This window comes from Podarcis tiliguerta, assembly GCF_965153285.1.
Source record: "Podarcis tiliguerta genome assembly, chromosome: 6".
In the NCBI taxonomy this organism is placed as follows: domain Eukaryota; kingdom Metazoa; phylum Chordata; class Lepidosauria; order Squamata; family Lacertidae; genus Podarcis; species Podarcis tiliguerta.
In genome coordinates this window covers 24,714,366-24,735,190 of record NC_139539.1, presented here as the reverse complement: position 1 = coordinate 24,735,190, position 20,825 = coordinate 24,714,366, and the positions used below count along the sequence as shown (strand labels likewise).

At 42.5% G+C, this 20,825-nt stretch overlaps 1 long non-coding RNA gene across 1 annotated transcript in view; it reads left to right on the top strand.

Annotated features, from left to right (window-relative positions):
* LOC310679461 overlaps positions 1-20,825 on the top strand; it is a 58,423-nt gene that overhangs the window by 7,855 nt on the left and 29,743 nt on the right. The window contains exon 2 of the long non-coding RNA XR_014512278.1: positions 3,150-3,279. This is a non-coding gene — a long non-coding RNA (uncharacterized lncRNA). The remainder of the gene's footprint in view (positions 1-3,149; positions 3,280-20,825) is intronic.

Here is a 20,825-nt window from a genome sequence, read left to right as displayed (position 1 = left end):
CTTATCTTTGAAGTTTGTACTAAAATGCTGATGAATTTTCATGACAACTTGTTTTAGTAAAAAACAAATTGCAAACTGATCTCGAAATATGGAGAACAGATCTTGATTGAAAAATGAGAATCTGAGAAAAACAAAAATTGACAGATTCACCCATTCCTAGTCTAAAAGACACTTGTGTAAAATTTATATATGCAATGTCATACTTTCTTGCCTATCTACAGATACATCTCTGCAAGCCAGGAAGGTAAGGCGCTTAAACAAAGGGAAGTAAAAACAGCTCAAGGATCCCAATCATTCCCAAACTTTTCAAAACTGAAAATGTATTTGTGTGTGTGTCAATTGTTCAAAACAGGCAATGGTGTGTGTGTGTGTTGAAACAAGTTTGTACTGTCTTGGGCCCAGATCAGTGATGTGTGGACATTTCTAATCACTAAACTTATGGCTGTTTTTAATCTCTTGTTCTCAAGAACTAGTACACTTCTAGACCTGCCTCTTTGACATAGCAACCAAGTTGGTTTTCCTTCTGTAGATCTATGCTGTGGTGGTTCTAACAGCCTGGATGTTGGTTGTTGATCATGAATTTTTCAATGCCTCTAATCTCACAGGTGTATCAGCTGAGCTTCACACTCATTCAGCTGATGGACCTCACACCCCTCAATGTGCAATGGCCCATATGCGCCAATGTGTGACATCTCCCAGTACTCTGTTTGCCACTAGTAGTCATCAAACTCAGAAACAGGCTGTGCATGCACCATACATCGAATGTACATTTTAAACCCCACCCAAAACCAAGAATCATAGGAACTGTAGTTTATTCTTCACAGAGTTACAGTTCTCAGCACCCTTAAATACTACAGTTCCCAGGATTGGGTACATGCACTTTAAATGTATGGTGGGTACACAGTCAAAGTTTCTTCAGCGTAGTTCCTGCAAAGCAGGGATGGGGAGCATGTGACTCTCTGGGTGTTGCTGGATTGCACCTCCCACCCTCCCCGACCATTGGCAATGCTGGCTGGGGCTGATGAGGGCTGGATGCTGACAACACATGCTGTAGAAGAAAGAAGAAGCCCATCCTTTGCTTATAGCTCATATAGAGGTTTGTGTTCCGGTTATTCGTGGCATTTGAAAAGCTCTCCTGCAGTCCTGTTCTGGAATCAATGTTTAGAATAATAGCCCTGCTTGCCTCTGAATTGAGCTGGTTAATAACCATTGCTGGGGAAATCAATCAGTTCTATGATATCTTATTACTTACGCTAATTTAATCACAGGGAATGGATCATTGCCTCAGTTCAGAGGGCAGAATCTGTGTGGGTGGGTGGAAGGGTAAGGAGAAAAAGGAAACAGGGGAGTGAAGACTCCATCAGTTGGAGGGCAATATTGACAAATGAAAGATAAAAGGAGTTGGCTAGTGGGCAGAGGGGAGAGGCAGAGGGGCGGGGGAGAGAAGGATATTTCCCACCATTGCACTATATTGTTACAGTCAGATATCCCCCTCTTTTCTGTTTGTCTCAGCTTTAGTTCTTGAAAAAAAGCATTGGAAGATTATGAAAGATAATAGGCTGCTGTGGACTGGGGTTGCCCATTTTTCAACCAGCCACTGTAGCTTTGTCTCTAACAGCAGTTTGAGCAGGGGATCGGGTTTAGCTATGAAAAGCTTCATCTGCCGATTTCAGCTGGTGAAACGTCGGCTAAAGGGACAGAAGCAGACCAGCAGGCTGTTGTTGCATGTTGGCTGGTTGGCAACCTTTTTGTGGGCTTGTCTCTTTGCACATGACACAATAGGAAGGATGGCGGTGGGGAGGGGAGGGGAAGAGACTTTCATCATCACTACTGATGCTGAATTTAATATATGTATCTGTTCAATAGGGACGCGGGTGGCGCTGTGGGTAAAAGCCTCAGTGCCTAGGGCTTGCCGATCGAAAGGTCGGTGGTTCGAATCCCCGCGGCGGGGTGCGCTCCCGTTGTTCGGTCCCAGCGCCTGCCAACCTAGCAGTTCGAAAGCACTCCCAGGTGCAAGTAGATAAATAGAGACCGCTTACTAGCGGGAAGGTAAACGGCGTTTCCGTGTGCGGCTCTGGCTTGCCAGAGCAGCGATGTCACGCTGGCCACGTGACCCGGAAGTGTCTCCGGACAGCGCTGGCCCCCGGCCTCTTGAGTGAGATGGGCGCACAACCCTAGAGTCTGTCAAGACTGGCCCGTACGGGCAGGGGTACCTTTACCTTTTTATCTGTTCAATAGATACTAGCTAGTAGCCACAACCCAAAGGAATACCTCCTGTGTTTGTGCTGCTGTTTTTACTGGTTAGTTTTATGATTTTATTTTAATCTTCCATTGTACCTGTTTTAATTTTGTGACCTACCCTAGAACCATTTCACGATGCCTGGGCTCCAAGTATAAATAATAAATATTTTATTTATATAACAGAATTTATTTTATTTAGATACAGTCGTGCCTCAGAAGTTCAACAGAATCCATTCCAGAAGTCCGTTCGACTTCCAAAACATTCAGAAACCAAGGCGCAGCTTCCGATTGGCTGCAGGAAGCTCCTGCAGCCAATCGGAACCCACGGAACCCACGTCGGAGCTTCGGGTTCCAAAGAATGTTTGCAAACTGGAACACCCACTTCTGGGTTTGAGACATTCGGAAGCCAAAACTTTCGACTCACAAGGCATTTGACTGTGTAGTCAACCTTTTTTTAAAAAAGATGGTTACTTTTAAAAACTTCAAAAACATTGTGAGAAGCATTGACAACTCACAAGTAAAAGTGGCCTGGCCTGTTATTGTGAATTTAATAGCATATTTGGCAATCACAGAGTGGCCAGATGCAAGAAAGGAGAGGACTCCCATACCTTTCAGAGCAGTTGTAGCTTGTCATGCAATCCACACCCAAAATCCCTCCTCAAAACTGTGTAGAAGTCTCTTTTAACCAACTCTGCATTACAAGGATGTCTGCGGATGTGACATGAAGACAGGCAACACTAACCCTGCCATGTAGGACTCCCTTGCAGATGACCACAGTGCCTGGAGGCAGACAGTCAGGCTGTGTACCAGAGAGAAGAAACACACTGGTGCGTCTGTAATAGGAAAACTGGATGCCTTCATCTACCCCAACTGCAACAAAACATCTCTCTCCATATTGGTCTCTACAGCTACAGCTCTCCCACAGTTTGACTTTAACCCCAAAGGCACATTCTTCCATTGTATCCTGAGGTCAACAGATGCCAACAAATGCAACTGGAGGAGGAAGCAGTGGTGAGGGCAGAGGGTGAAGAAAGAGCTGTGAGTAGATGGACCCTTTTTTAATCCTTTGGACCCCTTGGAAAATGTAACAGCCCTGCTGTATCTGGAACTGGGTGGGGAGAGTGAAGCTGATTGGGACACAGGTATGGGCAGCCTGAGGAAGTACCAACTACCTTGCAATTTTGCCAAAAAAGCTACCCTAATAGAGTGAACATTAGGGTGATGTCTGTTGTTTCCAAGAACTCTTCTTGTTGAGCCTAGGGCTTGCCAATCAGAAGGTCGGTGGTTCGAATCCCCGCGATGGAGTGAGCTCCTGTTGCTCGCTCCCAGCTCCTGCCCACCTAGCAGTTCAAAAGTACGTCAAAGTGCAAGTAGATAAATAGGTATCGCTTTGGCGGGAAGGTAAACAGCGTTTCCGTGCGCTGCTCTGGTTCGACAGAAGCAGCTTAGTCATGCGGGCCACATGACCCAGAAGCTGTCTGCGGACAAATGCTGGCTCCCTTGGCCTATAGAGTGAGATGAGTGCTGCAACCCCAGAGTTGTCCGCGACTGGACCTAATGGTCAGAGGTACCTTTACCTTTACTGCTGTTTCCAAGAACTCTTCTTGTGTGACTTTGTGGAATAGCTGAGTGTTTGTTTAGACCCAGAGTCAGAACCCAGTGGCTGAGAGGGAGGGTGTGCCCAAAGGAAAATGAATTGATATTGATTTGAATAAATTAGTAGCTTTGTGTAAGTGTAGGGTTTTTATATGTAATTTTTGTTTTTAAAAAATTAAGTTGTCTCTTGTTGCTTCAGTTTTCTGTGCACTGCTTAGAGATGTTTCTAATATATTAAGCAGGATAGAAATTACACAATTAATCAATCACCTACTGGAGATACAGGACCACCTGTCCTCTTCTTCATCTAGCCCCTGTACAGAATTAGCCCATGAAGCTTTTCATGGCATGAAGATAAATGAGAAGTTTAACCTGCTCATAGCTGCAAAGTGAGTAGCTACAGAGCCAGATTCAAAAGTTGGCAACTTTGCTGGGAGATGTCTGAGGAGTATTATCTGCTCAGCCATGAAATATGTTGGGTCCTATTGCTTGGCACAGGATTACAAACCCATTAAGCTTCTCTGAGTTTCAACCTCCCCCCAAAAACATACCCTTGGACTGCAGTGCATATGAAGGAGCAGACAGCACTGTCTTTAAAAAATAAATCTTAGGACTAGGGACATCTTCCTGCAAACAGATGCTATATGGAAGCTCCTCTGGAGTTTTACCTGCGAATGCAAAAGAGCAATTACTCTTAAGTCCTTGTGGTCTCTAGACCCCATTAACTCCCCCTTTCAAAACAGAAAAAATGTGATACCCCAAAGCTAAACAGCTGTGGAAAAATAAAACTGCTGCAAAAGCAGGAAGCAGAGAAAATCAATGAAGATAACTTGCTTAAGGAGCCCAACCTGCTCTGCATAGCTCAGAGTACTTCTCCAGAGGAAGTGGTTTTGAGAGGGGAGAGTGTCTTTCATTCGAATTCTGCTGCTGTTTTTTACCTCCTCCCGCCCCTTGCAACCATCAAAGGAAACTTTTTCAAGAGTGATTCTACGGAGCTGAGCAAAGCATGTCCTTGTGCTCCTGTGCCTTGCCTGGGCTATAGGCCAGGACTCTTTGATCCCTCTCATTTGGTTGTTGCTTCTTTATTATTTTGCTGACACCTTGAAGCCTTTGTTTTCTCTTCTCCCCCCTTTGCTTTGTACTGGTTTTGCAGTCATAAAGAGCTGTAACAACTTTGATGTCGTTAACCCTTGACTGATCTGCTTCTGTCTTACTCCTATAAAAGGCCTAACCTTTGTTTCAGGCATTTTGACTTCACTCTCTTTGTAAATGTGGGCCTTACTCTTTACTTTGGATGGCCTGAAAGCATAAAGTACTTCTTAGCTCATTCGCAAGGTTACCTCCTGGCTAAGTTGTGAACTTAGATACTTTATCTTCCCCCACAATGACCCTTACAGGAACATGTGGGGGGACTGGTGCATCAAGTTTTTTATTTTTACATACTCTGAGGACAAAGAAGCAGGACTAAACATCCACACTTGGATGGGGTAACTGTAGTGCTCCAGAAATTGTTGGGCGCCAGCTTCCATTAGCTCCAGGCAACATGGTCAGGGGTGATGGGAACTGGAGTCCAACAACATATTTGGCAGTACAGTGGTACCTCGGTTTATGAACTTAATCCGTTCCGGAAGTCTGTTCTTAAACCAAATCCATTCTTAAACCTAGGCACACTTTCACTAATGAGACCTCCCGCCACCAGTGCCCTTCCACTGTTCAGATTCTGTTCTTAGACCAAGGTAAAGTTTTCAAACCAAGACACTATTTCCGGTTTTGCGGAGTTTGTAAACCAAATCATTCTTAAACTGGGCTGTTCTTAAACCGAGGTACCACTGTATTGTTTTTCATAAATTTGCATATTAGGCAAAATGGTATATAATCAAATGCATTATTAGAAGTTCACTGATGAATTGTCTTAAGACTTTTTGAAATAATTATCCACAAACATGTGGTAATGTGGAGAACTGAATTTGAGATTCGAAAAATGAGAAACTGAGGGGAAACAAAACTTATATTTTTTTTAAAAAATGATATTTTATTAAGTTTTACAATCAATAAACACACAATACAGATAGACAAATACAAAGAAAAAACAAAAACAATACAATAACATACAAACAATACAACAACAAATATGAAAAAGAAAATATGAAAATTAAAGAAAAGGTTAAAATCAATCATTGTGTCCTTGTATTTTTTAACATTAACCTGGATCTGCGACTTCCCCAGACCTTCCCACTCTGTATTCCAGATCTTATATTCTGACAGTAAATTCCTTCCCTCTAACTTATCTTGAATTCAACACAACAACACTTTCTTCAAATATACTCTATGCAACTATAATATGAGTCCAAAATAGTAAATGCTCAGATCTTTTCCTGCCTGTTTTTCCTTGGAAATTCTGTTTTTAAAAGCTGAAAGGATACTTTTGCATTTCTTTTGTTAAAGGGTTTCACTGTGGTGAAAAAAATGCTCTAAGTGTCCATGTACCACTTGGATAGGATATGGGAAGGGGGGGGGGAGGAGGCCTTGATGATAAAATTGCTCTATAGCGCAACAGAAACAATAAAAGTAGTGCTAGTAAAACTCCATCAAAAATTCAGGATTCTGTAAGTCTCCAACAAGTAATCAATGGACTGATATAAATCAGCTTTCGGCAGCTCTGAATTGCTCTCCTAAATAGCCCTGTTATTAGGTATTCATTTTACATTTCCAATAAGCTTCTACTCTGCAGTTAAAGCTGCCTCTACTCTCCCTAAAGGAAGGGAATTGAGGCTGTGTTGTTTGTGAGAAGGATTTGGAGTTGAGTTTCAAAAGCAGAGAGCCTTGGGACATTGTAAATCATATGCCAATTTTCTCCCAAAGAAAGGCAAAGGATCTTTGCCACCTGAGCTCCAATTGATCACTGGAGCTAGGCTTTTAAACCCACCAAAAAGTTCCAAGAGAACACGTGGGCAGCTTGACTTTAATGCTAACTTATTAGCAAGTTTGTTAAGATCACAACACAACCAAGTGAGGGCCTAGCTCTCTCTGACACTTGTGATTATCAACAGGATGGTGTCACCAGGTTGTCATACTTTTTACCAGCTGCTTATTGCCAGCACAATTTCTTCTTTCAACCGAAGGCATTGGTCCTCGAGAAGATCTGCCCAACTCATTCATGTCCATCCTTCCAACGCGCCATGTGCCAAACACAACTATGTGTTGTTGTTTTTCTCAAAGCTTTTTGGAACGTCTTGGCCCTAGATTCTCTCTCAACCAGAACCCAGTGAAAACTATGATACTGATTGATGTGAAAGGTCCCAGAGCTGGCAGGCGTGAGATATACAAACACAGAGCTGAAGGACATCCCACTTGTAATGTCTCTACAGGAGGACAAATGCTTGGAGTCTATTGTTGAAGAAGATTGCTTTTCATCAAGATGACAGGGTGCAGCTGCTTTGGCTTCTTGGAAGCTGTTCCATTTCCTCTTGGACACAAACTCCCCAGGGGGTTCCTGCACACTGATCTGACATCGATAGCTGTGCTGACTTAAGGCCAAGCAACATGCTTTCCAATTAATGGAGGTTCCCCCCGCCCCATAATTATGACAAATGTGTCTGTCTATTGTCAGTGACATCAACGGAGCCAGAGCAGTAAGAACCAGTCCGGCAGGAGACTGTCATTGTTAGCCAGAGTGATGGATGAGAATGACTTCTGGGTAGTAGCTAGCTATATTGCAAGCTCAGTAGGGCTAGGGCTAGTGCAGAGCCTAGGGAAAGAGGGGTGAGTGAGGAGGGAGTGAGCCTGGCCTTTTTGTATTTGAAGAGCTGACACCTAGACAAAAAGCAGAATCTGTCAGTTTGGGGTTTGAGTAGGAACTACAGTACATTTCCTATTCCTTTTTGATAAAGTGAGTTGATGTTTTATAGCAGTATTCCAGCTGCATGAACTGGAGGTTTCCATGGGGCTTTTTGTTAAAAAAATGTTGGGCTGTGTTCCTGCCCAATATACCTGAAGAATATACATGGCATTTGGCCCCTTAAAATGCTCACTGCTGCTGTATACATGCATAGGTTGCTTAGACATGTGGTCACTCCCAGCCATCAACACAGCTCACAAGAAATTGCTTGGGTTGGACAGCCCACAAGAATAGCTTTCCATTATATGTGAAGGGATGTCCAGAGCAAAATAGGACGTGTCCTACTTTACACAATCCTCTATTTGAACTCTGCTTGAGGGTCTGCCCAGACAAGGAAAGAGAGCAGGGTCCTTGAATTTGCTTGTCAACAGAATGGGTGGCACTGCAGTCTAAATCACTGAGCCTCTTGGTACTGCCGGTCAAAGTTGGCAGTTTGAATCAGCGCAATGGGATGAGCTCCCGTTGCTCAGTCCCAGCTCCTGCCAACCTAGCAGTTCGAAAGCACACCAGTGCAAGTAGATAAATAAGTACCACTGTGGTGGGAAGGTAAATGGCATTTCTATGTGCCCTGGTTTCCATCACGGTGTTCCGTTGCACCAGTAGCTGTTTAGTCATGCTGGCCACATGACCCGGAAAGCTGTCCGTGGACAAATGCTAGCTCCCTTGGCCTGAAAAGTGAGATGAGCTCTGCACCCCATCGTTGCCTTTGACTGGACTTAACTGTCCAAGGGTCATTTACCTTTTTTACCTACTTGGAGGGCAAGCTGAGCAGTCACACAAGTCACCTGATTACTTTTACATCTCACCATAGTGGGAATTTCTATTTAAGATACAGTAATTCGTTCAAAAAATGAGCTGATCCATAATAATAATAATAATAATAATAATAATAATAATAATAATGATAAAAAAATATCACCACCCATCTGGCTGGGTTTCCCCAGTCACTCTGGGCAGCTTCCAACAAAATATTAAAAATACAATAAAACATCAGACATTAAAAACTTCCCTAAACAGGACTGCCTTCAGATGTCTTCTAAAAGTCAGATAGTTGTTTATTTCCTTGACATCTGATGGGAGGGCGTTTCACAGGGCGGGCACCACTACTGAGAAGGCCCTCTGCCTTCTGTAACTTCACTTCTCACAGTGAGGGAACTGCCAGAAGGCCCTCAGAGCTGGACCTCAGTGTCCAGGCTGAACGATGGGGGTGGAGACACTCCTTCAGGAATACTGAATATAAATTAGAATATGCCAAGTTTATGCAAATATGTGACTTCCTTTGTCCTCTTTTTTGGTGTTGTATAAGTGGCCAGCCTTTCCCAGGAATATCTCTCACATATACTAAATAAGGACCACATGGGTATCTCACCTGTGGCTTTTCAATTTTACTTGACTAGAACTCCCATCTTACCTGATGGGAGTTGGAGTCCTCATGAAAGCAACAACTGTAGGGCCATAGTTTAGATTCCTCTGCCTTCTATCATGGTTTATATATTTTAAAATCAACATTAAACTATTGATTGTCATGTGAAGCACACACCACTTGGATAATGTTATAATAATCGCCCAATTGCTGATAACGCACAAATAAAACAAAACCAGACCAAAAAGTTCACTCTAAGGCTGGATCTATGAACACTTTAGCATTTAAAGACTTTTAATAGTTAAAAAACACACCAAACCACTATTTCTGACTTCCTGGTTTTGCCTGAGGAGAAGCAGGAAGTTCCATAAATCACAGAAAGATACTTCTGGCAAGATTACTAGGCTCCTTTTGCTTACGTTTGGCATTTGGATTGTCTGGAAAAGGTTCAGAGAAGAACCGGGAATTGTAACCTTCTCCAAGCCTAGTTTGAACTTTCAGCCACAAAAGGTTGAAACTGTAACTGCTATAAATGACTTGGAGGCCTCCTCTAGCTCCTTTTCACCCACGTATGAAGAACAAAATATGAGTGGTTTATATTTGAGTTGAACATAGTACAGTACTCCTGAAACAGTCAAGAAGAAGGAGGGAGGGAAGGCGGCGGCGGGGGGGGGGGGGAGAGAACTAGGTAGACCCAAACAAAGCACAAACAGTTGTTGCAAGCTTCTTTAACATTCTGCCAACAAAACCCTTATCTGACCTATATCACTTTCTGGTTTTTGCAAGGCTAATGAATTGTTTTCTAACAGAGTTCATTGTTTGTGCACCAATAGTCTCCCAGGCTGAGATTGGCAACTATCAAGTTTTTGAAATATATAGTGTAACGTAAGCAGAGTTTCTTCTAGAAAATGTTTTATTGAAATACATGAGTTTATCCTAACAAAACATTCTGAGTTAATCTAACACACACACACACACACACACACACACAGAGAGAGAGAGAGAGAGAGAGAGGAGAGCCATATATATGAAAATGATCTTTTGTTATGGAAAATGCCAAATCAAATGTGTCTTTCAAATGAGCATTTAGAAAGGATAGGAACTTTGCTTTTGCACCTCTCATGCTGTCCTTTACTTATTGTTTTTTAAAAATGAAGTCAAGCTAGACTGTAACATCAATTTGAATTATAGTTGTATCACTGGTTTTTGTTTCTGAATGATAAATATTTTTTCCTGTTTGAAACCAAAGCCCCGGGTTCTAGTTTCAACATTTCCAAATTCAGTTTGAGAGCATTCCCCATGTTTTGGGTTTCAGAAGCCCACATTTTTTCATTACAATTCAGACTGGAAAGCAATGGTGCTTTCCAACTCTCTGCGGGGTTCTGAACAGACTGCATGCATGGATTATGTGTGGATAGTTTAATCCAGAGGTGCGGAACCCTTTTCAGCCCGAGGGCAGCATTGTCCTGTGACCTTTCAGGAGCTGCATTATAGAGGTCAGTGGGACCAGAGGGAAAAGTAGACAGAGCAACAAATTTGACTCTTCTCTTTGTTCAGTAGCACTCCCATCTCTCATATAGAAAAATTGCATTAAAATTTCACTGGTTTGCTATTTAAACACACAAAGTGTGTGTGTGTGTGCATTTCAAGGATTTGCCATTTAAATGCTACAATCCAAACTGCAACCAATTCATCTTCCAGTCACAACACCTCCTCTTCTAACTAGCAAAAATCAGGTTCCCCTCCCACTCTCCCTCCTGCTCTACACACAAACCGCATCAAAATTTCAATGGTTTTAGTTGCTTCAAGTTACTCATGCTTGTGGTGAAGTTTTGTGCTGTTTGCTTGCCTGTGATGGTTTCTGTGAAGTTCCCCGCTACTTCCTTGATTTGGACGGGACTTGTGAGTGTCAATGGGATCCAAAATGGTGATGATCAGTGTGTCTTCCAGAGGTGACAGATGTCCAACGAAGGAGGAAGACTGGCCAAGAATGCTTCACAGCAGCCATTAAAAATATGGTAGGAGGTTGGTGGGCCTGTTCTGGCCTTCTGGCTTCCTCTTCCCTTTCCCAGTTTTAGTCACTAGGTGGCACTGGACTTAATTATTAGGTGGTACTGGAGTAATGATTTTCTTGTTATATTCCTTCTGAAGGAAGACAATAACCCGCTCTGCATATCTGAAGTCATGACATAGATTGCTTTTCTCCTCCTAGCCAAATGGAGTTCAAGTGCTACACCATGAACACAGACTGTACATGAGAACCAAGGAACATAGGAATCTGCCTTATACTGAATCAAGCCATTAATCTACCTAGCTCAGCACTGGCTTTTCTGAGTTTCAGGCAGGAGTCTTTTCCAAGCCTACCTGGAGATGCTGGGGATTTTGAACCTGGGTCCTTTTGCATATGCACAACAATTACAATTGTCATGGACTGGTTGAACGCAGAAGAGTTTAGGGAGGCACCATCAGCGACAAAGGCTCAGAGTGAGGGGATTGGTGGTGGGATGATGATGAGGGGTCAGAGGAAGGAGAGAGAGCAGACAGGGAGGAGGAGGTATTGGAAGCTGCAGAGGCAACATGGTTTAGTGAGCAGGAAGAGACTGGCAGAGAGCAGTCTAGAATCAGAGGCAGAAGTGGAGGCTGAAGAGGAGGGGGGCCCAGAGGCACAGATGAGGCAGGCTGCTGAAGAAGCCAGGGGTTCTTGCTGTGACCAGCTCCCCCGCCCCTCCATCACCCAGAACCCTCAAAGTTATGAAGACAGCAGAGCAGAGTTAGGCAAAATGAATGAACCTCAGATTGCTTGAAAAGGAACCAAAGGAGGAGAGCTGTGGGAAGGCAGGGAAATCCAGTCCTCACAACTGCCTCATTAGGGCAAGATCCACTGGGAATAGTTGTTGTGCTCACTGGGCCTGAACTGTTTTGTTTCTTTGAATAAAGAGTTAACTTTACTGACACCTTGTGGGTTATGGCTGCCTTGCTCCTGACAGCAGCAATATAGTCCATCTCCAGAATTTCCCAAGTTACACATCCACCCATTTGAAAGGGGTTCAAAAGCATGCTGGCTAAGCTGCAATCTTGAAGTATGGTGAAGAATTCAGAAGATTACTTTACCAGAGGCATGGATTGTCTACCCTAGGTTTACTTGACCCACCTGATGTGCCACAAGTGGTTGTGTGAATCAGTCATTTCACTGGTACTAGCATAGCAACAACCCTTTCATAAGTAACCCTGTACATGAAATTCTTGGCTAAGGAAGTAGACAGACAATAGGGTCTAGTACCTGTCACACCTTGACTTGTTGAGTGCTAACACAGCCCCGGGGGATCCGAAAGCTGTCATTACAAGACATTAGCATGAGAAAAGGAGCACCCCTTCTGTTTTGGCATGTCATACCCCGGTGACAGGGAGCACAAATACAGTCAGGAGCATAGAACAGTGTGACTCAGTGTTGCCTTTGACAGTGTTGGGCACCAAGGCTGTCACTCTTTTGACATGGGCCCGCCCTCCCCACTACCCACGCTGGTGTTCGAAAAACAGCAGCTCGCCCACCACTTTCATTTCCACACAATGTGTCAATAATTACTTGTCAGGGCTTTTGCTCATAGACCTAGGAATGGTGAATAAATGCTCATTATGCTGGGGGAAGTGGGGAGAGGGGAGAGAGAGAACTGTTGCAAGCTTTACTATAAATCTTGTGTTACAAATGCTCACAATAGGGGCTATTGACACAGCAGCAAACACTCGCATTAACTTGTAAAGTCATGCTGCCGTAAAGAGGGTTTGACAAACTAACTTGCAGCTGAGGAGTTTGTTGACCTGTTCCTCGCCTGCCTTGCCAACCAAACTAGGCCCTGTCTGTAGTAAAATCCAGGAGGAGGTGCCTGCTATTTAAACAGCCCTGTTGTCTCTCTGAGGCGACATCCTTATCCCCTGCTGCATAGGAGCTTTGGAAATAATTCTTCACAAAATGTAATGGTGTAACAAGAACAAAGTAGAGCAACAACTCAGGACTGGGCTTCAAACTTAAAATAGGAGTAGATGAATACATAAACTCAAGATAAGCTTCTTCCTTTTTTAATGGAAGGGACTGTCCTAGCAGAAATTTGGTGCTGAAATGGCCTTGGCAATCGCTTAATATCTGGCACTTATCTCATAAATTACAAGGTCACAATTCAGCACAGAGTAAAGCGGTCTTAAGCCCGTTCATTTTCTGCCCACAGAGTTGACGGTGGAAGTTCCCCTCTCCAGGACTTCCCTGTGCTGCAGTGCCTCAGTGGCAACAAAAGTTCCCTATAATAACAGCAACTTATTGCTCTGGTGGTTGAGTTTGGAAATTGTTGGTTAAGGGAAAACATTTCACACACGTCAAGATTTTCTCAGGAACCGTGAGAACAAAAAAAATGAAAACAGAACAACTTTGGCATCTGAGACACATCCTGGCTTCCGCGGGTCAAACTGGACATAGCTTGGTCAGCTGTGACTATTGTTCATGTGTCTTTTCCATTCACATATATAGAGGGTTTCAATGGGTCTAATTTTTTACATCAAAAGGGATATAAAGGTGAGGGGAACAGAACACATAGCCTAGCACCTCCCAAAGTACCTCTCACCCACCTGGCTCTTACACCTGAAAATAGTTGGACTGGGAGAAAACGATGTGAAGTGATGTGCTGTGGAAAAAATAAGAGCAAAGAGGGTTGTGTCATCTGAGTATTCCCTTTTGCCATAATATTCAGTCTCAACATCCTGCTTTATGTGTAAATAAGGGTGTTGGAGAACTCCAACACAATCAGAAATGGGAATGAAAACTGGAATGGAATAAATCCAGTGACTGTAATTGGCATTCACTGTTATTGCTGCATTCAGTCTGTAAATGATATATAATTTATTATGGTCCCATTCCTACCATTGGCATTGTGTTTCCTTTGCATTGAAATGAATGGAGTGGAATAATACAATGCCAATTTAAATTATGTAATTAATTAATTACGTAAAGTACATAAGTTATGCAAGTTACATGCTTTTGCCACAGCAGATAGCGAGACAAATAGCATAGCTGTTGGTGGAAGATGAACTGCAGTGGAAGAGAACCAGTTCTGCATGCAATAAACACAAGGTGGAATGTAAAACTTTGTGTTTGTACATCCTTATGTGTGAATGAGGAACTCTTATAATAAATGACAAACTTAACCATCTAGTTTGGCTCTCAGAGCCAACTTTCAGTTTTCCAGGATGACTAGGTGTCTGCATATCTGTTAATATAACATTAACAGTTAAAGCCAAGATAAAACAAAGTAAGCACAAAATATGACAGGAATGTGGGAAATTCAACAGTAGGGAACTACCAATAGGAACAGCAAACCACAAATGCCAAATTCAGAGTCTCCAAAGCTGAAAAGCACTGTCTTTGCCCTGCATCTAAAGATCTGTAGAAAGGGGGTGGGAATGAACCTTCCTTAACACCTGCCCCACCACTGAGAAAACATGTCTTGGGTAGCCCTTTGCCATAACACTGATTAAAGAGGGACCTTGAGGAGGATCTCCAAGGAAACTTTCTGCTAAAACTTATTCCTTCATCTTTTATAAATAGGCTCCTAACATCACAATCCTGCATAATGTAAATGGGTGAGGAACCTCAGAGCTTTTGTTGTATGTTACTGGCTTTTGTATTTTTTATATAGGCATACAATCAATGACTGCACAGGGAGTAAAAGGAAAGAGTTGAGTGATTTGCAACATTTAGTATCCACTTCTGTGTTTTTTTTTTAATAAACTTATTCTCTTTTGCCTATGGTTCTATTGCCTTTTTACAGTTCCTTGCTGTTGCCTTTTGCTTGTTTAACTCACGCTGATTTACTTTTTGATTGCCATTTTGTAGGTATTCCCCAATGTTTGTTTTAAACCCCATCCCATTTTCTGGCTTGTTTTCTTTCCCCCATTCACATTAAACACACACTCCCGCCCTCCCCGCTTCAACTTTCATTCAGCCCAGCCAGTATAAACGTAGCAAATTTCACATTTCATGTTTGTCCTTAGCCAGTTTCCAATGCATTTCATTTTCCAGTGGTAATGTAATCCCTTAAACTCAAGCACTATTCATTAAATATATATATATATTGTTTAAATTGTAATTTTGGGTGCATATTCTGAATGTCCTTAAGTTTTGGAAACAGCTTATTTTAACAAAACCTAAACATTGGCCCCATATCACTGGATAATATTGCCTTAGCCAAGCCTAACACTGCTTGGCAAGTAAACCTCCCACTGTGTTGGCATAATAATGATTTATGTACAACATGCCATGGCTTAAACTATGATTGTGTAAACTTGTGTGGAAACCACAAGTTTAAATCACACACATTTACAAGGTATTTGTTTTTGTAAATGTTCATTTAAACCGAACAGCAACATTATCAGAGGCAATGCACTGAAGCCACATATTCACAACTGCTGCTCTCTTTACCAGAGCCAATTCTGTACCCAAGATGTTGCCAAGCCACATTTGGATTGGATCTGGAGTCAAGCCATAGCTCTAGTCCATGTGTGTGCCATGTCCTGCCGTCTTTGCCGTTTCTTCCTCCAACTGGCATTTCTTAATGGAATGGCAACTGAAAAGATTTATATACATTGCAATTTTCCTGCAGCCCATTTGCCAGTGAGAATCTTGGTTAGAAGTGGTGAACAAGTCTGCTCTTCTGCTCTTCTCTGTCCATGATCAATTAAGCAGAGGACTGTGGAATCCAGAATATCGACACATACATGTAGTTTATTTTCTGTGTTTTTATTTCAACAATTTGTATGCTGCTTAACCACAGTCATCTCAAAGTGGTGTATAGGAGACCCAATACAATGAGACCAAAAACAAGGTTGTTGTTGTTGTTTAGTTGTGCCTGACTCTTCGTGACCCCATGGACCAGAGCACGCCAGGCACTCCTGTCTTCCAATGGCCTCCCACAGTTTGGTCAAACTCATGTTGGTAGCTTTGAGAACACTGTCCAACCATCTCATCCTCTGTTGTCCCCTTTTCCTTGTGCCCTCCATCTTTCCCAACATCAGGGTCTTTTCCAGGGAGTCTTCTCTTCTCATGAGGTGGCCAAAGTATTGGAGCCTCAGCTTCACGATCTGTCCTTCCAGTGAGCACTCAGTGCTGATTTAATAATAAGGTAACATTATAAAATTAGAGCGCCGTTAGAAAGGTTGCTGGAATAAAATGTTTTTACTATTTTTTGTTAAGAGCTGCCCAGAGTGGATGGGACGATTCAGCCAGATGGGCATCATCATCATAAATGAATCTATGAAAAAAAAGTTTAGTAAGCACAGGAAATTCACCAGAGAGGGTCCTGTCTGACCTCAGCTAGAAGGGAGTTCTACATAATTGGGTCCAGAATATTGACTGCAAGGCTCCTTATAGAGATGAGCTGTGCATCTGAGCCATCATTATATGGGATCAGGAAGAGCCTGAGATATCCTGGGCCCAAGTTCTTCAGGACATTGTTAATTAATACCAGAGACTTGAACCTGGCCTGGTAGTGCAAGTTTTTGAATTTTAAGCAGAAATAGATACAGAACAGGAAAAATGATTTAGCTGGGACAAGGAGTAGAAAATAGGAACTGTCCCTAGTAATAATGACATTTGCAGCATACGGAATCTTATTTGCATGAAGACAAAATCATATTGTGAAAAGCATGTGGGCTGAGACTTGTTCAGAAGACCAACGATGAGAAGTGAATGCAGCTGGTTCCCCATGAATGGCATCTTGGAAGTCTTGCTTGAAGGCTGTAGACAGAGAGGTCATCCTGACTGTGAGGATTTGAAAAGCAATGGGAAACGATAGGCTTACCATAATCACAAATGCTTCAAGGTGTTCCTTGAGCCTGTCAACAGCGTTAACTTCTGCTTTTCTTCACTGCAAACCGTTGGACATTTCCTGCAATGAGCAGTCATTTGTAAATGTTATGGCGAACAGAAACGGAAATGAAGACTCAATTTCCTACAAAGCTCAAATTCAGTTTAAACCATGGTGCATCGCTTCCATTTATACAGCAGAGGTTAACATGATACTATATGTAATAGAAGTAAATCAACTTGATGGATAAATGAATACAGCATTCAGACTGCATTAATTAATTAAATGTTTGGGGTGGTCTTTAGCATTGTATCACACCATTATGGCATGCAGCATATCATTTATTACTAGAAGTGAACTCAAGAGTGGAGTTATTATTTGGTTATATTTTATTAATATTTATTTAAAATATTTCTTGGTCATTCTGTTTCCAGGATGATTCGCAACAATAAAATACATATAAAAAACCAGTTATAGTAATAATCACAATTAAATCACATCAAATTTCATCCCACTGAATTTTAACCTTAAGTTTGGTATTAACTATTATTATTATTAGCATTTATTTATTGCTTTCTGCAAAAAAGGTCTCAAATTGACCCATAAAACACAAACAGCATAAACAACCAGCTAAAACCCAGATCCAATAAGCAAAATCCCTGAAGTGTTTATTCAACAATACTATAAACAGAACAATTCTTTTTCATTCCATTTGAGCGCCACAAAAAGTCTGAAAGCATACCAGTGATTCAGATAAACTACCCAAAGCCTGGGCCAACAGAACATCTTAACTTGCTACCTGAAAACTGACTGTGATGGTGCCCAGTGTGTTTTCCTGAGGGGAGTGTTCCACAAATGCTCTCCACAAATCTCCACAAATGATTGTGTGAACAAAAAGGTAAGGATGGGGGAGAAGTTATATTCAGTTCACACTGAAAGGTGAACTTACCTGAATCATAGAATTATAGAGTTGGAAGGGATCCCAAGAGTCATCTAGTCCACCTCGCTGCAATGCGGGAATCTCAATTAAAACATCCATGGCAGATGACCAGCCAACCTTTGCTTAAAAACCTCCAAGGAAGGAGAATTCACCACCTTCGAGGGAGTCCATTCCCCTGTTGAACAGCTCTTATTGTCAGGAAGTTCTTCCTGATGTTTAGTCAGAATCTCATTTCTTGTAACTTGAAGTCATTGATTCGAGTCCTTCCCTCCAGTTTTGGAGAAAACATCTTCCATGTGACAGCCCTTTCAATATTTGAACATGGCTATCCTATCTCCTCTCAGTCTCTCCTTATACAGCCTAAACATATCCAACTCTCCCAACCATTCCCCATAAGGCTTGATTCCCAGACCCTTGAATTCCAGACCCTTGAATTCCAACTTATCAATATCCTTCTTAAATTGTGGTGTCCAGAACTGGATCCAGTACTCCAGGTGTTGTTTGATCAAGGCAGAATAAAGCAGTACTATTACTGCCCTTGATCCAGGTTAGAATAACTGTTGTTGTTGTTGTTGTTTTCTGCTGCATCACACTGTTGACTTATGTTAAGCTTGAGTTATACTACGACCCCTAGATCCTTTTGAGATTTATTAATGTCAAACCAGGCGTCCCCCATCTTATATTTGCACAGCTGGTTCTTCCTGCCTATGTGCAGAACCTTACATTTGTCTCTACTGAAATTCATTATATTAGTTTTTGTCCAGGTCTCCAATCTGTTAAGGTCACTGTGAATCCTATTCCTGTCTTCTGTGGCATTCTCTACCCTTCTCACTGTAGATTTGATGAGCATCCTCTCAATTCCTGCCTCCAAGTCATTTATAAATACATTGCACAACAACACAACTAGAACAGAACCATTAAGTGAGCCCTCTTTGGGTTCAGCCAGTCAACCAACTACAAATCATGCTTTCCAAAAGAAGATGTGAACCGAAACACACAAATCCTTTGAAATTTGCACTTCTCTGAATTTAGCAATACAGTTTTCCAGCCAAGTAAGGTGTAAAAAAATTGTGTATACTAGGGTAAAGTGTGCATATTATTTAGATAAGATACAAAAATGCATTATAAGGAAACCCTTACATCTTACATGGGAGTTTGGTTCCAAGGGCAACAATTATACACACATATTAGGTAAATTGTGTTACCCTTGGAGCTACCCCATCACTAGCCAGCCTCCCTTCTATAAAGAGAGAGAGCATTCTTACCATGAGCAGAGCCAGCACGTTAAGCTGGCTTTGCCTGAGAAGCAAGGCTAAGAGCTTAAAATGTCTTTTGTGCTGAGTAACCTCAAGCAGACATGGCACAAAACCAGCTTTTAGGCTTTTGGCTTTGATTCCTGTGCAAAGTCTGCTGGGTGCACCCTACATGTAGCACAGTGGTGCTGGGAGTGGTTGGGATGCTCCAGGGAGATCTTGCACAAAGTCAGGTTGCCCCACAAGATCTTGCAAGAGCATCCCCACTACAGTGGTACCTCGGGTTACAGACGCTTCAGGTTACAGATTCCGCTAACCCAGAAATTGTTGGAAATCTGCCCCCCCGGGAAGGCTGCCTCCTTCCCAAGCACCAGGACTTCTCTCCAGTGTTCACCCACTGGCTGAAAATACTCCCTCAGTCCACGGGGACTGATATTAAGCGACCCCCTCCCTCATGAGAGGAGCACACTCGTCTTCTGGCATTTCATGACAGAAGACAGTCAGAAAGTAGTTTAACACTCTGCTTTTATTCACAGACTGTACAAAATACACAGAGCTCTTATAGCCATGTCTGCTCAACAGAAATAGTACCTCGGGTTAAGAATTTCCTTCAGGATGAGAACAGAAATCGCACATTGGCGGCGCAGCGGCAGTGGGAGGCCCCATTAGCTAAAGTTCAGGTTAAGAACAGTTTCAGGTTAAGAATGGACCTTCAGAATGAATTAAGTTCTTAACCCGAGGTACCACTGTCCTGCCATAGTCAACACACTATATTTGTTTGTTTGTTTTTAACTAGGAAAGTAGCTGTTATTGACACCACTTCTGACTTGGTCTGCCCTACGCTAGGACTGCTTTTTAAATGAAGTGAGAGTGTATGCCGTGATCCTGTATGTTTATGCCATTTAGGCTGACTTTCCCTTGTCTACCTGAATTAGATGTTGTCAGTCCAAATCACACTGTGGGCCTGAACTGGAGAAGGGCTGCAAAAGCACAACAAAGCTGCTGTCCTCCTGGGTTCAATTTCAGGAGTGTTCCTCCATTGACTTCAGTGGGAATAAGTGCATGTTGCTGGGAGCAGAACTCTGCAGTTATATAAATGCATATTGTTAACAATAATGGACACGTGTCTGAGAACTGGCAGAGTGAAAACATGTGGAAGCAGGGGGGCAGGGGAGCAGATCTCTAGTTCACCATGGATGTGTGAACTTGCCCCCAAGTTCCTAGATCTCCATGGTCATCAATCTCATGCTGTTACATGTGAATAAAAACAGGAAGACTAAAGAACAAGATTGGGAGAGATGGACTGGAGGAGAACCATAATCCCTTCTTAGTTTTCACCAGCATCAGCATCCTATGAGTCAGTGGCACATGACTGAGTCCTTAGAGTCCATCTGCGGAACCAGGACGATAAGCAGAACATGTTGTTGCCCTGAGAAGAGGATGCTTTCAGCATCTTTTCTGCCCTTATCTCTTCTTATTTATGGCTCCACTGGGAGAAGAATGACCTTCTATCTTTTTCCATGGTGGGTAGATTTTGTTTTGAAAACACCCTCTTCAGAACTGACTCCACAGCCAATCGTGGTCTAGTTTATAGAGTCTTAACTTGTCACAACTACAGCCGAATGTGCAATGCAGACTTGCTGTTGTTGTTTAACTTTGAAAGAGATGATGAGTCCCATAACCCTGA